At 48.1% G+C, this 18,058-nt stretch overlaps 2 protein-coding genes across 7 annotated transcripts in view; one reads left to right on the top strand and one right to left on the bottom strand.

Annotated features, from left to right (window-relative positions):
- Window positions 1–18,058, top strand: part of LOC119372473 (protein shifted) — a 709,384-nt gene that overhangs the window by 499,151 nt on the left and 192,175 nt on the right. The window lies entirely within an intron of this gene.
- LOC119372474 (complex I intermediate-associated protein 30, mitochondrial) overlaps window positions 17,745–18,058 on the bottom strand; it is a 159,476-nt gene continuing 159,162 nt past the window's right edge. Inside the window, exon 3 of the transcript XR_005179549.2 lies at window positions 17,745–17,836. The gene's annotated coding sequence lies outside the window, so the exon portion shown is untranslated. The remainder of the gene's footprint in view (window positions 17,837–18,058) is intronic.

Here is an 18,058-nt window from a genome sequence, read left to right as displayed (position 1 = left end):
ACTGAATATGTCAGACGATAACAGTTAACTAACCAACGTGGCTACAGAAAGCCTCGCGAAGCTGATAGTACGTGTACGCTCTGGGCTAGCATTGAAAGCGCGAGTTGCCACGTATTTTCACGAAAACTTCGCGTCTCGCAAGAACGAATCAGATTTCTCGTGTCACGGAGGGCCCTGTTTGTTCACTGGTGCAGGGAACATGCAAAGTCGTAGTGTTCCTTTCTTTCCAACGCGTTACACTGAGGCTAGCACAGCCGAACAAGGGAGCGACTGCGTAGTGCTGCCATTTTGTCGTCTACTAACCCTCCTCGAGAGGACGCTCCTGAATTCCGCTTGGCGGCGCGACAGTCTGTGGGCATTGCGAATACGATCAGCAGATCTTAACCGCCTGCGGAGTGTGCATCTTCACCGCCTGCGGAATGTGCTCGAGGCTATACGATCATCTGAAGGAAAAAAATCACAGCATATCCACGGGGTGAATGATGATGAGTGGGGCGAAGCTACGGAGGGAATCATCTGTAAACCGTGAAACTCTTCCGTGAAATGCGCCCAGTACATAATATAAAGAGTGTGAAACATCGTGTATATATTAAACATCAAACTTTTATTGTACTGTTGGTTTACGTGGTCCCTTCATTATCACTTGTGATCGGTGAAATGCAAGGAAGAAGTCCGCTCCCGAGCGAAAGAGCGACCGCATTCCCCGCTCGCCCTGTGCGAATTAAAGGCAAGGCTAGAGGGAAGACAGGACGCGCGTTCCACGACGCGAGGTCGGTAGCATGCCCAATGAAAGCCAACGGAACGCGATCGTGCAAGTGCTCCGGCTTCGCATCGCCTCATGGTTCCATTTAGCGTCCCAAAACCAAATATATTGCTCAAGGTGTGCCTTGCGTTTTTCGTAGAAATAATTTCTTTATCATGTACATTAAGACGAAAAGTTGAAAGCTCACTAGAGTGTATCGCCCGCAAAGTATGTCTTTTAGTGTGATTTAACTCTCGTACGGCAGGGTCCTCGCGCCGTTGCCGGTCCACCTCGCCCGTTGACGATCGGGCGAGGTGGCTACATACAACTACTACTACTACACTTTAAGAAAAACATCTGGCGTTCTTTCGTTCTGCTTTTACAAAACATCTGGCGTCTTTCGTTGGTTTATTTCATCAATCAACGGCGTTTTGAACAAAATTTTTATTGTTTAATCACGCACAGGAGAAATCTCACCAGGCACTACCTTGGAGGTAAACAATGGCTGCTAATGGGAATGAGAGACAGAAGAAGTCGGCTTTTAGCTAACACTTACACTTCTACTTCTACTAACGTTTCCTACTGGAACATGCCAATGGCTGCTAATGGGGAATGAGAGACAGAAGAATTCGGCTTTTAGTTAACGCGCACGCTGCGAATTTTTTATTGTTCAACAACGCACAGGAAAAATCTCCCACCGGCACCACCTTGGAGGTCAAAGCGTAAGACTGGTTACGCACTACTACGATGACGACGACTACGAGGGACGAACGGGTGCCGCCTTAAGGAGCTTCGCCCCTAAAAACTTGTAGCGCAAAGCAACACACGGACAGACAGAGAGGACGGGACTGGCGCTTGTACTTGTTTGCTTTGCGCTACAATTTTTTCTTTCAGAAGTCATGAACCAACTAGCCCAACAAAACGTATTGCTAAGCTATACAATCAGCAGATCTCACACTCAAACCAGAAAAGAGCCACTTTGGTTATGAAGAGCTCAAGTTCCTCGGCCATGTAGTAAGCGCCAGAGGGGTCCGACCCGATCCTGACAAGCTTATCGCAGTAGCCACATTTCCAGCTCCCACCGACAAGAAGGCCGTCCGGCGTTTCCTGCGTTTATGCGCCTATTATCGACGATTTATTGAAGGCTTTTCGAAGATAGCGGAACCCTTGACTCGCCTTACAAGAGACGACACGCCATTTGTCTGGGCTAATGAGCAACAGGCTGCCTTTGCCGAACTACGACAGCGCATGCAGTCAGCACCCGTTCTAGCACATTTTGATGATGATGCCGACACAGAGGTGCATACTGACGCCAGTAATATTGGCCTCGGCGCCGTCCTCGTCCAGCAACAACGTGGAGAGGAACGAGTAATAGCCTATGCCAGCCGCTCACTGTCCCGCGCCGAGGCGAATTACTCGACCACAGAGAAGGAGTGTCTCGCAGTCATATGGGCGCTCACAAAGTTTCGCCCTTACCTCTATGGTCGCCCCTTCAATGTGGTGACGGACCACCATGCCCTTTGTTGGTTGGCAAACACACGCGACCCCTCAGGACGACTGGCACGCTGGAGCTTGCGCCTACAGGAATATGATGTCACCATTGTCTATAAGTCTGGCCGGAAGCACGAAGACGCCGATACACTGTCTCGCGCGCCCACTGAATCTGCAAGTCAGGAAGGCGAAGATGATGACAGCTTTTTGGGCGCCATTAGTGCATCTGACTTGATGAATCGACAGCGTGAAGACGCAGAAATTCGCCCGATCATTGAGCGCTTAGAAGGTAGCAGCGCGGTTTTACCGCGCCACCTGTCCCGTGTGTTGGCATCCTTCTGCCTTCGAGACAATGTTCTCTATAAGGAAAACACCCATTCTACGAGCCGCGCTTACCTCCTCGTGGTTCCGAGGGACATGCGGGACGACGTCCTCTTCGCTTGCCATGACGAGCCCACATCTGGCCACCTAGGCTTCTCCCGAACACTCGCCAGAGTAGGCGTGACCTACTATTGGCCCGGACTTACGGCAAGCATCAAGCAGTAGGTCAAAAGCTGTCGTGAATGCCAGCGCAGGAAGACACCATCCCGTAAGCCGGCTGGGTTGCTTCAACCAATTGCATTAGAGAAGTCAGTTGGGCTAGTTGGTGCGTATTAACTGTGGACATATCTACTAGCGCGAAAAACACAAGTAAAAGATCAGTTGAAGTTTAGCGCTGTGTCCTGTCTGCCGTCTTTACCTCGTCCTTTGTGTTTTTCGCGCTAGTAGATATGTCCACAGTTCAACCAATTGACCCACCTCTCAAGCCATTTGACCAAGTCGGCATGGACATGCTCGGACCTTTCCTCTGTCTACAGACGGCAACAAGTGGGTGATTGTCGCCACAGACTATTTGACACGCTACGCCGAGACGGAGGCGATCCCACGAGCCGCAGTTTCCGAGGTAGCGCAGTTCTTCATGTGCCACATCGTACTGCGTCACGGTGCTCCCTCTACAGTAATAACAGACACAGGGAGAGCGTTCACTGCGCAGCTTATAGATGAAGTCTTTCGACTAAGCAACACCAGGCATCGAAAGACGACTGCTTGCCATCGGCAGACCAACGGACTTACCGAGCGATTAAATAAGACCGTCATAGACATGATCTCTATGTACATCGACATCCAACATAAAACATGGGATCGGATCCTGCCTTACGTGACGTCCGCGTATAACACTGCCGTTCAAGAGACAACGCGATTCACACCATTTCGCCTTCTTTACGGCCGCGAAGTTCAGACGATGTTAGACGCTATGCTTCCTTGTGAAGACGCCGGTCAGTTAACGACTGACGCCGAAGAACTTGCAGAGCGTGTAGAGGAAGCTCGCCAGCTCGCGCGGCTGCACATCGGTCTGCAGCAACAGGCAGATGCACGGCGCTATAACATCCGCCACAGAGACGTGTCCTATAGTCCAGGAGACCAAGTATGGGTGTGGACCCCTGTTTGTCGACGCGGCCTCGCCGCGTCGATGCCAGCCACGCCGCGTGAGTGACGTAAACTATGAACTGGTTCCGCAATTTGCGTCGTCAACACGAACACAACAAGGACAACCGAGCTCCGACATAGTTCATGCCGTACGCATGAAGCCATATTTTGCGCGTTCGTAATTCCTCCTACCACTCCTTTGTTTTTCTTTTATTTGTGTTGATGACATCGCCTCATCGTTCATTGACTGTGCGCGCTTGACATTTCACCATTCTTGTACTTTCGCGTTGTCTAACCTGCTTCGATTCATTATTTTCTTTACGCCTACCCTGGAGCATCGCGGCAATGCCCTTTTTTTTCGCGGAGGGGGGAATAACGGCGCCTGTAGTAGTGGGTGAAATGCATGGGCGGAGGCACAGGTCAGGAAAGACAGAAGTGCGCGCGCTATCTCTGGAGAGCGAGCTTAACCGACGCGTTTACCAAGAGCCCTGCTGCTCAGCGACCAATAAACCTCGCCTGGACCTCTGAAGCGACGTGACAATATTAAACATCAAACTTTTATTGTACTGTTGGTTTACGTGGCCCCCTCATTATCACCGCTTTGTGATCTGTGAAATGCAGGGAAAGTATCCGCGCCCGAGCGAAAGAGAAAGCGCGCCAACAGCGAGCGCCTTGTCTGCCTCCATCCGGCGACTCCGAGCGAAAGAGAAAGCGCTCCAAGAGCGAGCGCCTTTTGCGATCGCAGGCATCCAATGACATGCGCCATTCGCATTATACAAGCGCCATCTGTCCTCTTTAAACAGCAACTCTGGATGGATGGATGGATGCTATGAGCGTCCCCTTTATAACGGGGCGGTGACATGTCTGCCACCAGGCTCGAAGAAAAAAAAATCTAACTTCCTTGTTTCAAGTTGGCTTAATACCTTATCTACATTGATTAAATCTGTGTTATTATACCAAAAAAATATAAATTCACGGTCCATCTCTCTGCCTCATAAGGCAGAATGACCTTATTTTCCCCCCCATTATTTATTTTTGTTCTTTATCTCTACTTTTCTGCCACCAATACTCTAACCGTCTCTTACTTATTTCTATCGCGGACGTGTTCGGCTTTCCATTGTTGTCCCTAAAACCCAAGGCTTCATGTAGACTCGTGCCCACACGTATACCTGGGTGAATATCGCCACATTCAATCAGTACATGTTCCATCGTTTCCTTAGTTCCCCCGCAGCATGTACATTGTTCTTCTTCGTTACTGAATCTCGCTTTATAACTACGCGTTCTAAGGCAGCCCGACCTTGCTTCAAACAGTAAAGCGCTTCCCCTTGAATTATCATAAAACCTTTCCCTCCTTATTTCGTTTTTTCCCTTTCGGTAGTTACTCAGAGCCGGCTTCTTTTCCATCGCTGCCATCCAATAAGTCCTCTCCGCCTCTCTGACCTTCCGCTTAATGCTCCTTGTTGCCATATCGCCCGCACTGCTAGCCGTATATTTACTGGTGAGCCTCCTAGTTCTTTTTCTCCACTGCGTGTCAACGCTTTTTCTATACAAATACCTGAAAACCTTCTCTGCCCATCTACTCTTCTTCATTTTCCTCAGCCTCTCTTCGAATCTCATTTTGCTCTGAGCTTCCCTCACTTCAAAGCCTGTCCATCCCATATCACCCTTTACAGCCTCATTTGTCGTCTTCCCGTGAGCGCCCAACGCGAGGCGGCCCACCGTCCTTTGATTTACATCCATTCCTGATTGTACCTCTGACTTCATGCACACCACTGAGTTCCCAAATGTAAGCCCCGGGACCATCACACCCTTCCACAGCCCTCGAAGCACCTCGTACCTATTGTACCCCCATAAAGCTCTGTGCTTCATAATTGCAGCATTCCTCTTTCCCTTTGCTACCGATGCTTTCTCTTGTACCTCCATATATCTACCCCCATCATTTACCCATACTCCGAGGTACTTGTACTCGCTTACCCTCGGTATTTTTTGGCCCTGTATAAAGACCGCATGATCTTCGTGATCATTGAATATCATCAATCCACATTTTGTTGCCCTAAATCCTAGTCCTAGAGCCTCACATTCCCTTCCGCATATATCTGCCAGTCGCTGTATATCATCTTGACTGTCCGCAAATAAGACAATGTCATCAGCATAAAATAGACCTGGAAGCTTCTGCTCAACCATCGTGGCGACCTGTTTGTGACAAATCAAATCCAATGTTGCTACCTTCTAGCGCTTTTTCCATCCTCACCATGTACAGCATGAATAACAGCGGGGACAAAGGACATCCCTGTCTCAGCCCCTTGCTAATTTCAACGCTGTGCTTGCTACTTATTCCTTCCCATTCTATACAAACTGTATTTTCTCGGTATATTTCCCTCAAAAGGTGTATACAGTCGTCCCGTATGCCCACGTCTTTCAATATATCCCACAAAATTTCCTGATTAACGTAGTCATACGCCCCGGTGATATCTAGATAAGCTATGTATAAGGACTTGTTTTCTATTTTCGATATTTCTATACACTGGGTGAGAACAAACAGATTATCGTCTAACCGCCTGTCGATTCGAAATCCATTCTGAAGTTCTCCCAAAAGATCGTTTTGTTTTACCCACGCTTCTATTTTTAATTTTACTGCCTGCATCGCCAACCTGTATAGCACCGATGTAATGGTTAGCGGTCTATACGAGGGAGTGTTATCCTTTTCTCCCCTGCCTTTATAGATTAAGTTCATTCTACTTTTTCGCCAACTGTCTGATATTTTCTTCTCCTGTAAGCACTTTTCTACGGCTTTCAGCAGTGCTTTTTTAGTGTTATGTCCGAGTTCGTTAATGACGCTGACGGGAACCTCATCTAAGTCCGGAGTAGTGCGCTTACGAATTTTTCCTTCGGTCTTCTTCCAATTGAAATTCTCTGCTACTACATCTTCGTCGGTTGCACTCCTTTGCGTACTTTTACTCAGCGGGGGAATCCCCTTGGCTACCTTTTTAAACGAATCGGCTGTTATCTTTGGGATGTAACGTAGCGCTTCATACCCTTCCAATTAATTTGCTCCTTCATCTACTATATGTTGTTGCATTTTGACAGACTTCCTACCTAGCGCTTTTAGGTGGCTCCAAAATATCCTAGGCGCGGCCTTCTTCTTTTCGCGAATCTCTGTCATCCAGCGTTCACTTTCACCTTTAATTTTTGCCTCGACTTATTTCTGCACAATGGATTTTTGCTCTAAATATATTTCCCATATTTGGTTGACTTCGTCCTGTGGCCGCTTCTCCTTTTTTGCCTGTCTGTGCTCCCGTGATGCCTCACGTCACTTCTCGATCGCCTCCCGGATTTCTTTGTTCCACCAACTTTGTGCTTTCTCTTTCCTTTCCAACAAATAGTTTTCTTCTCTTTTTCCATTTCTTTCGTGATTACATGTAGCAGCTCACTATACTTCCAGTCTTTGCCTGGTAGTTCGTCTACTTTTGCCTCGACTCTTGCGGCTATATTTATTTGTCTGTCATTTAGATAGAAGCTGCCAAACTTTGATGCTATGTTCTTATTTTCAGTTTTATATCTCATTTCTATTATTATGCGTTTATGATCACTACCCAAGCAGTTAATGCCTTCCTCGTCTATTATCATCTCTCTAAGTTTGTATATATTCCATCTGTCATGAGACAATAATCAATGCTCGATTCCCTGTTTCCGACTTCCCACATGATCTGCCCTTCACACTTAGGCCCCACTTTAACTATCTCAAGCCTATGTTGCTCGCAGAGATCTATAACTTGCCAGTGGTGTCTGGATATCCGTCAATGTCATGAATGTGAGCGTTCATGTCCCCTAGAAGGGTTATTTCAGCATCATGACCAAATTCTTTAATATCGGTACTTATGCATTTCACTATCTCCAGATTCTTTTCTCTGCTGTTATTACCCGTCCACAAGTAAGCTACACCTAACCACGTTTTCTTTCCAACCTATTGTGCCCGAAACGGATGTGTGCTCTGAACACGTTTGTTTCACTCTATCCCATTTTGTTCTGCTATGAATTAGCCTTCCAACACGCCCACCTCTCCTTTCTGATGTGATCCTGTTACATCCTTGCCAAATATAATTGTCAATATGTGGTGGCTCTTGCACGTCTCTAAGGTGTGTTTCTGTAACCGCATAAACACCTATCTGTTCCTTGTTTACCTGTTCCTCAATCTCTAACCATTTTGCCTTTTTTCTGCCACCCTTCTTTTAATGTAACTAATTGCAACACGCGCCTTCTCCCTTCTTTTATCTTTTCTGGGGTTTTTTGCTATACTTTTGCCTGTCAAAGAGTCCGCCTGGTTGTTTTTCTCGTTACAAGCTACCCTGGGCACCGAAGTGCCCGCGTGCCCCCCAAAAGAGCTACTGCGCGTCCTGCAAGTCGCCAACCCACCTCATGACCAAGCCTCCTGTCGAAGTGTATTCCGTCTCTACGAAAACCACCCCACCTGTGCACCTCTGTTTATTTCCACTGCATCGATGCCTTTCTCTCGACTCATCTGCCATATCTCTTTGTTTGCGTCGACAACCGCTCTTTGCAGGTTGCCGTCACGCACCGGTACCTCCCGTATTGTGCATACCACTATATGCACCTGAGGGGGAAATGGCGCGCACGTCATCGACCCCTTTCGCCAATGTGGTCGCTAGTTCGGCTGATTCTTCATTCAAGACGTCGTCTAGACCTCCCGCGATTATCACTAGGTTACGTCCATTAGCCTTAGTTGCGAGTTTTGCGCTAGCTTGTCTCATCACTGATCCCAGCCTATGTCCCGGGAACTTCCCTATTAAAACTCGTTTGCCACCTCTCACCCTTTCCTTGACTGCTTCTGCACATCTAACTAAATGCGAGTCCCCGGCGATTATCAAGTGCTCCGACTTTTCTGCTGGACTGTCCCGCACCTGGACACTGCCTCGGTTACTAGCGCGTGCCACTGCTGCTGTTTTGTACCCTCCCCTTCCCAAAACTACTTCGCGGAAGCTGGGTCCTGTGACCCTTGCACCTGTCTTTTCCAAACCTGTTTTCCCCTTCGTGTCTACCACTAGGGGGGTCGATTCCCCGCTGTTACCGCTGTCGCTTGCTTCCTTGTTCACCATGACTACTTTTGATAACCCCTCCTCGGCTGACTTAAGCCTTTCCCCCATAGCCATCGTTCTAAGAAATACATGAAACGCCATCTAGTGAGTAATTTATTAAACTAGCGCTGGCTACATACATACTACGACTACAGAGGAGGGAACGACCCACACGCTAAGGAGCTTTGCTTCTAAAAAACTCAGCAAGTTTTCTGCCATCAATTTTCGCAGTTATTACATTTTTATCGGCCTTCTTTTGGAACCGAGCTGAATTTGCAAAATTAGACCTTGTTAAGGCGCTCAGTTTCCCGTAACCGCCTCATCGTTTCCAATTCAACATGTCCAAGGACACGACGAAGAAGTAATCGAAGTCACTGAAAACACGGATGTGCGGCTCTAGGCGATCGTAAATGTTGGAATAGGTCCCCACTGGTAACTACGGACAGCGTTAGCCTAGCTACCCGAACACGCTGCCGAAGACAACATTTTACCTACTTTGCTAATTGACGCGGCCTGTGACAGCGCAGTGGCACTTACCTGGATGCCAACGGCTCATACGTGTGTGCACTGCGCTGAAATGCCTGGAATGCAGGAGCATTAGCCATCGGAGATCACAAGCTCAATAATGAAACTTCGCAGCCGCGCTGCCGTTCCGTGTGCGCCCGAGTACACTACAGACATTTACACGAACAGTCCAGGAAATTTTATTTCATCGTCGACCTTGTCCTTTGCGACAACCAAAGTGAGGTACTCAGCAGCAAAGGTACTCACTTTCGACAAATTGAAACACCCAGTTTATTTTTTTGTCGAAATCTAGAAAACGCAGTACTTCCCACAGCAAGAATCAGCACGTGGACCTTCTTGCAGCCGTTTTAGGTGCGAATAGGGAATACAGTAAGTAAGTAAGTCAGTCAGTCAGTCAGTCAATGAACTGTTTTGATAAATTGTCCTGAGGAGCCCATTCCCCACAAGCAAGAGCTACGTCTGGAACCTCTCTATAAAAACAGCATAGTCAGCAGCGTTCTGTTTGAAGCACGGGCTGGCACACCGCCGTCGCTTCGATGACAGCGTGGGATGACAGCGCATCAGACACTCTGAGCAGAATGCGGACGAATTGATCCCTTGGTCGTGCACTGAGAGGGCCTCACACCAGCGCCTACACATGGCTACCGCAGGCTTTTCTCCCACCTCTCCTCCTAAAGGTGGCAGAGAGGCCACGACCAAGAAACGACTTAAAGGGACCCTGAAATGACTTGAAGTTTTGCCGGCGCTTCGGCTACAGCATCATCCAATCATTCGCACCATAAATTAAGCGACGCTCCTTGTATCAACACATCAAATATGTGGTTACCCTAGTTCACACCACTGCATTGCCTCCTCAAATTGTCTAACCCTCTGCCGTCGTTGGCGACGTCAACGCACCCGGCGGGCTGAACTGCGGTATGCCCTCTCCGTGGCCTCTGCATTCAACACCGCCTGTGCGCCCGGCGGCGTACTTACATAGGCGGCTAGGAGTACCCACAACGCACTACGCCGGATTCCGCCACGGGGCTCATGGAGGTTGCTCATCAGTTCGTGTGCGAAGTAAACACGTACAACTTGTGATTTGTTGTCAGAAAACACGGCGGCGTTTGCGACGATGCTGCAGGCATGGCAAAGCAGACGCAAGGAAGTGTGCGTTCGGGCGATCATGGAAATCCACCTGCGATTAGTCGGAGGCAGGTGAAGAATCCATCTACAGAAAACAGCGCTACTTTACACATGCTCCCTTGTCCGTGCATAAAGTAACACTGTTTTTTAGATGGACTCTTAACGAGCTAGCTTCCAAACACTTTTATGTCATGTGAAGAAAGTTCGGTACTTCGAGAAACGCTGTGCGCGCACATCCTATCGACGCTGCGCTTCGCAAGTCGTGTAGGTCCGTTTGCAACGCTGCGGGAGGCGCCGAGAAGTGGACACGCAGTGCCAAACAAGAGAGAGAGAGATAAACTTTATTTACAATAAAAAATTCTTTTGGGGGGAGCCCTAGTCGAGGGCCCCACTGGCCTTGGCCGCCCGTTCAACCTGGTCGATCAGCGCTTGCTGATCGGCCAGGTCTGAGCTGGACAGTCGCGCCTCCCACTGCTCCAACGTGTGTGTTGGTATCGTGCCTGTGTGTGTCAGGTGTGGGGGATGTTTAGAGCAGCCCCAGGTAATGTGGTAGAGTGTAGGGCTTCCTCCGCACCAGGGGCAGGAACTTCGATAGCACGTAGGGAACATGGCGTGTAATCTTTTTAAGTGGGGATAAACCCCAGTTTCAATTTTTCTCCAATTTATTGCCTCCTCTCCTGTTAGGCGTTTGTCGGGAGGGGCGTATACTTGTCGGCTAAAACGCTGATGGGCAAGCAGGTCTTTTGCGATTGTGGGGTTGTAGGTGTCAGAAGGCGCGGGGGTTCGTAAATCTGCTGAGGGGGCCACAGCCTGTGCTCGGAAAGTTAATGCACGAGCCGCGGCATCCGCCCTCTCATTTCCCTCCAACCCTGCGTGAGCCGGGCACCAGAAGATTGTATGGTCGTTATTGACGCGATGCTTTATTAAACCACGGCATCCACTGGGAATTATGCCTCGTAATAAGAGACGACAGGCTGCCTGAGAGTCCGTGACGATGGTGCTGTCATGTCCTTTACGTTCAGGGGTATGTATGGCCAGCGCGATGGCCCTGGTTTCCGCCTCCGCCACTGAGGAGTCTCTGAACGAGAGCGCATTTACTATTTCACCATGTTTGTCAATCACCACCGCGACCAAGTTTTGATGGTCATGACGTTTCTTTAGAGGATGTGGTTGCCTGTAGAAAGCGACGTCCACATAGTAGACGTCTTCCCTGTTCAGGCGGCGCAGGAGGGCGCGGAGCCACGCTGTGCGAGCCCTACGTCTCCCCTTATGGCGCTCTGGGTGCATGTTCCTCGGCAATGGGGCCACGTATAAGTGGTCCCTGTCCGATGGATCAAGCTCCTCGAGCTCCTTGCCCATATGCTGCGGGTAGGGTGGAATTCCAACCCTCTTTAATATGTCTCTGCCCGCTACGGTCTGGCTGAGTCTCTCTCGTTGTGTTATCATATTCGCCGCAGCGAGTTCACTGTAAGTATTGTGGATGCCTAGCACCAGTAATTTCTCTGTTGATGTGCTTTGGGGAAGACTGAGTGCCGTTTTGTAAGCTGTTCTAATTATTGAATCCACCTGTGATTCTTCAGTTTTGTTTAATGAATAATAAGGAAGGCTACAGGTGACTCTGCTAATTATTAAGGCTTGCACCAGCGTGATGGTGTCTGTCTCTTTCATTCCTTGTTTATGATAGGTAATTCGACGAATCATTTTCGCTACATTGTTGGTAGTGGTTCGTAGAGCCCGTATTGTATGGGTGGCCCGCCCATTCTGCTGTAACCAGAAGCCCAGTATCCTAAGTTTGGGTACCTCCTGTATGCGGTGACCGTCAACGAAAAGCTCCACGAGTTCTTGTGTTTTTTTGTTGCCACTGCGTGGTGGCAGTATACGAATGAATTCGGACTTTGCATTGCAGACCACTTTGCCGAGCGAAGGTAGACACAGCGTCAGCGGCCTGTTGCAGTGTCCATTCTTTGTTTCCGAGCGATCCTTTAGAGGTCCATAGCGTAATATCGTCTGCATATACGGTGTAGCCTAGGTCTGGTATTTGATCTAGGCGTCTGCAGAGATCTAACACTGCTAAGTTGAAAAGTAAAGGGGATAGTAGTGCGCCTTGAGGGGTTCCTTTACTGGGCATCTCAAAATTTTCTGATCGAATGCTACCTAGGCCTATTGTTGCGGTCCTTCCTGTGAGGAAGTTGTAGATGTAGGTGAAGACTCGTTTACCACAATTTATATCCTCCAGACCTCGCAATATGGCCTCGTGAGACACATTGTCAAATGCGCCTTTCAGATCTAACGCCAGAATTAGATTTTCATTTCCGGGTGCTACGTTGTTGAGTACTTCGTCCCTCAGCAACAAAAAGGCATCTTGAGTGGATAGACCTTCACGAAAACCTATCATTGTGCGGAGGAAAAGGTTTTGTTTTTCTATGTAGGTTTGTAGTCTGCGTTGGATGACTTGTTCGAACAATTTGCCCAGACAGGACGTCAGAGCTATAGGGCGAAGGCTACTTAGTGACGAGGTTTTACCTGGTTTGGATATTAGGATGATGTGTGCCTCTTTCCATTCTTTGGGCATTTCTCCCGTTTCCCAATATTGAGCGTTAAACATCTCCGTCAGACCGTCAAGAGTAGAGCAATCTAAGTTTCGCAGTATACTATTGGTTATTTTGTCTGGGCCTGGAGCTGTGTTTTTTCGCGCCGATCTAGCTGCGGGGAATACTTCAGCCTTTGTGATTGGGGCATCTAGTTCATGGTTTGGTTGACCCTGATAGTTCCTAGGACTTGTGCACTGGCGGAGACCAGGGGTCGTACTAGCGTATGTGTCCTTAAGTGTCTGAATGAGTTCTTGTTCTGAGCCTTCAAATGAATCTATTATCTTCCTTACCCGGTGCTTATTTTTCGTCTTGGTTTGTTCTGGGTTAAGAATACTTCTTAGTATCGTCCAGGTTTTTGAGGTGCTTAATGTATTCCGCAAAGAACTGCAAAACTGAACCCAGTTATCTTGCTCCACCTTTCTTGCATATTCGTTAGACTCCTGTGCTAGGGCTGAGAGCCGCTGCTGCAACATTTTGTTTAACTTCTGGCGTTTCCAGCGTTTTGCTAATTTTCGCCTATCGTCCCATAACCTTAATAGGTGGCGATCTACCACAGGGTATTCCATTGTGCGAGTAATTTCTTTAGAGGTGCTTTTGTGAGCCTCTTTAATCTGTGCTACCCATTCTGTTATGCTTGTGGGTGCGTCATTTGAGTTGAGGGATCGTTGATGTTTACGGAATTTATCCCAATCTGTTAAGATTATTTTGCCCAATGCCTTGCGGATTTTTTTGCGGAGTTTAAGGCCATGCAGATGATGTCGTGATCACTGCCCAGATTTTCACCAAGGTTTGTCCAAGTTGCATGTTGTGCATTGCTGGTTAGAGAGAGGTCAGGAGCCGTGTCTCTGCTGACACTATTGCCAGTTCGTGTAGGGGTATCCGGATGGTTTAAGATAGAAAGTTTTAGGTCTTCTATCGTGCGTTCAACCAGTTTTCCTTTGGGGGATTCAGTGGCATAACCCCACGAAATTGCGGGCGCATCGAAGTCGCCCACCACCACAAGTGTATCCCTGGCGCCCGCCACACGTTTGGCCGCCGTTCAAATTGCTGGAATGTCAGAGCCTTTGCTCTTTGGTGAACTATATATATTAAGGATCCAAGTTCTGGTTTTCGCTTTTTTGTTCGGTAGGACGCCAATTAGAAGAAAATTATTGTCGAGTTCTGGCACGCCTATAGATTTTTGAATCGCCGTGACCTGCCTGTGCACCAGCGTCTGTACTTTGGTGTTTTGGGGCTCCCCCAAGACGTAATAGTTGCGTAGTTTAGCGGGTTGTGTACCCACCACTTGTAAGCAAATTACATCTGGAGGGGTTATAGAGTTTTGAATGAAGTTGTGGAGTGCTGCCGCTTTGTTTTGAAACGAGCGGCAGTTCCATTGCCAAATGTCAATGTTTTGGGCCGGTGTATTTTGCTTTCTAAGGAATGTCCTGCTAGCCATGTTTCCTACAAGTGATTTATTTCTTTAACTCTGCTGGCAGATCGGTGCCAGAGGTTTGCGATTCATCGTTGTCTGTACGGCTAGCTTTTGCGCCTTTCAGTTTTAGCGTGGTTCCGGTTCTTTTGTTGAGTTGTCGCTGCATGGAGCCCAAAGCTTCCTCGGTGTAGCACCTCTGAGTTTCTAGTTCGCTGCGTTGTTTTTCCTGTCGTTCATTGAATTGTTCGGCGAAATGGGGGAAATGTTCTAAGAAAATGTCTTTAATATCGTTCGCGGTCAGGTTATTTCCTATGGATGGGTTGTCGAGCGTTGGTATTGTGACTTCCATAGCTTCTGCAACAACTTGCTTTTGTTGCTGGGTTAAGAGCGGTGCTGTTTTAGATGGTTCAAGATGTTCTAATTGATTGACTTTGTTAGTTAGTTTGAGTTCTAGTTCCCTTATTCTGCGAAGGGAGTCCTGTCGTTCGGTCTGCAGTTGTTTTTGGAGTTTCTGAAGTTCCTTTTTTAACGAATTGTTCTCCTGTTCAAGCTGTGATAGATTTTTGTGTTTCGGAGCAGCGGAAGAAGCGATACCTGCCCACCTCACCTCATGACTGGACGGAGGGTTCTGGTGATCAGCCGTCTTCCTAGAGGCTTTCTTGGTTTTCTTTTTCTTCATTTTCTTAGCTGTCGGTGCTGAACTGGTTGAGGAGGTGTCGTCTTCGGTAGTGGTGAATTCGTTGCCTGCCGACTGGGAGCGAGATCGAGAGCGGGGCTGACGCTTTGTGGCCTCAAGTTCATTTGCAGATGAGTCAAAGTCCTTATCGGAGCTGAACCATTTCCGTCGTCCGGCGGTACCTGTGTGTTTTTGCGCAGATCGCGGCACGTGTCGTCGAATTGGCTTGAGCTTCTTTTTGCAGTGAGTGTCGCCAGTTAGGTGTGCCTCCCCGCACAAGGCGCACTGTAACTCACAGGTGTGGTCTTGTTCCGGGTTTTCTGTCCCACATCTTTCGCACGCAGGGTTCTCTGGATGAGGACAAACGTCGGAGCGGTGACCTAGCCTGCTGCAGACTTTGCAGACTTGCTTGGTTGACTTGTACGGGTAGCATGGTTCTTCGCCTCCGTAGTAGTTCACGTATCGAGGAACGAAGTCTCCATCGAATGTGATAACTGCAGTCTTTGTTTGTCCCAGCATTCTGGCATGCAGAATTTTAACTCCTTGAGTTCGTACTCTGAGATGAGCCAGGAGTTCTTCTGAAGTGGTACCTCTGTCTACTCCATGTATGACGCCTTTGCTCACGCCTTCTGGTGCAGCCACGTAGGCGTTGACCTCGTGCATCTGTCCTTGGAGGTTTATTTTATCCAGCTTTCGTATTGCATCAGCAGCCTGCTCACTTGGCGTGCTAACTATAATAATGTTGGATCCGTGGCGAAGTCTAGTCAAGATGGCTCCATCTTTGCATTTGTGGGGATCTCCACATGCAGCGACTATTGACCGCGCAATATCATGGTTGTTATAGTTGCTAACGAGTAGGCCTTTCTTGGGTCTAATAATTACTTTGATGTCACTCTTAGGTAGTGGCGGCAATTTCCGTCGGATGGGAGGCTTGCCTGAATTTCTAGCGCGAAAGCCTTGCGAAGCTTCTTCCTTATTGCATAAAGGTTTGTTGGGGTTTGTCTCTTGACAGCTGGCTTGGTGCAGGCTGACACTTTCCTTGTTGAACTGTTTTTTACTGCGTTTCTGCATCACTATGTTCCAGTTGCCGTCGTTGTCTTGCGCCGCTTTGTGCGCAAGCGGCGTCTCGTGGCGTTGAGTCGTAAAATCCACTTGAGTTTTTTGAAAATCCATTGAGGGTTCATCGCTGGCACCAGCGGAGGGAACAAGGTGATTTTCAGGACCACTAGAAGGTCCTGGAAGCGAAGTTGAACTCATTGCTGTCGCCAGAATCGTCGACAACGCCTAGGCTTGACGAGGGCTATGCATTCCCTATGGCGGGACGCATGGCGCGTCTGGCTTGGCGAGGCCGCCGCCGCCGCGGCGTCGATACTTCAAGAAGCCGTTGAGAAGTGGAAAATGCACTCACAGTCTTGGCGAAGGTATCGGCGCAATCCTCTCGTCGTGTTCTTTCGAGTGAGATGAGTCACATTGGTCTATGGCGATGTTTGCGGAAAGAAAGTGAGGTTGTCTGCAGAGCCGAGACGCGAACGTCTTCAGTCACCGAGCGCGCGAGCGTTCTCCTCGTGCCAAACAAGAAGACGCCACGATACTGGACTTGGTAAGTTCTTGTTTCAGTTCGCTTTGAAATGCATGTTTGTGAGACTGTCAGGGCCGGAAACGATGCTCGGGCAGCCAGTGCAGCTTCGGGTACTGGCTCTGTTACTGCCTTACCCAGTGAGAGAATGAGTATTGCTGCACTGGGCACTATTGCCTTGAGTAGAATAAACGTAAGAAGAGCAAATTCAACTTACACAGAGCTTCGAGAGTTTTTCGAAAACTATAAAAGAAAGAAAATGCATCGTCACGTATACGCGTTGATCGTGGCGTCACCGCAATGTAGCTGTGCATTTTCGTGATGTGCATGAATCTGTACGAGAGCTCAGCGTAAGCAGCGCGTCGTAATACACTGCACAGTTAGTTTGGTGGAGCCTCCGGGGCACCGAAACTGCAATCCGGAATTGCTCGTTGCAATCACCAGACGGTTAGTCGCAAGTGTTCCATGAAATAACACCATAAACAGGATGAAAGTGGGCGTTTGCGCGAGTTGGTAATTAATCGTCAACAAACATTTTAACAGCGCGGAAAAAAACACGACCGGATGAAGGCAGACGACTTGGACGAGCGCTGACTTCCAACTGATGTTTTATTTCGGCAAACATACGCGTATATGCAGTGGCGAAAATTGCAAAACCGCACAAAGAAGCAAGCTCGTGACAAAGTTAAAAACATTATCAGTTTGCTTTTATGCGCAATGCCTTTCTCGGGTTTTTTTGCGCAGTTTTGCAATTTTTGCCACTATATATACGTATATGTCTTTGCCGAAATGAAACCTTAGTTGGAAGCCAGCACTCGTCCGTGTCGTCTCCCTTCATCCGTTCGTGTTTTTTCCGCGCTGTTAAAGTATTTCTTGACCATAAACGGGAATCTACTGCTCAGAAACTGTTATAAATATACAAGCATATCTTGGCCTTATTGACATCACTTGAGCACTTTTTTTAACCTCCAGTGCATCATCCGCAAAGGCAAAGAATTTGTGCAAGTGTACAAAGTGCACATGACAAAGAATACTGCTGTGGGGCTGTGAACGAATGATCAGTTTATTTCGATGTGGTTGCAGAACGTTGCTGAAAAATCACTTGGGCCCTTCGCAACACTCCTACTTCTGGGCTCCTGCAGAATACAAAGCATCACTGCAACTCAGGTTAACAGGTAACGTGTCATTTGTAAGTAGACTATGGTAAACTTGTTATTAACACGAAAATAATACGTTTGTTATAACACAAAGGTAAAAACAACAAAATATCAAAATAATGCTATGCTACACTGTTGACGTATACTCGTTATGCATTATATCTTGTTTAAGAACATACGAAAATTTTGGACTGCCTTCTG

Source organism: Rhipicephalus sanguineus, chromosome 10, assembly GCF_013339695.2.
Source record: "Rhipicephalus sanguineus isolate Rsan-2018 chromosome 10, BIME_Rsan_1.4, whole genome shotgun sequence".
Lineage (NCBI taxonomy): Eukaryota > Metazoa > Arthropoda > Arachnida > Ixodida > Ixodidae > Rhipicephalus > Rhipicephalus sanguineus.
Note: the sequence above shows the minus strand (reverse complement) of the source record. Positions and strands in the feature narration are given on the sequence as shown.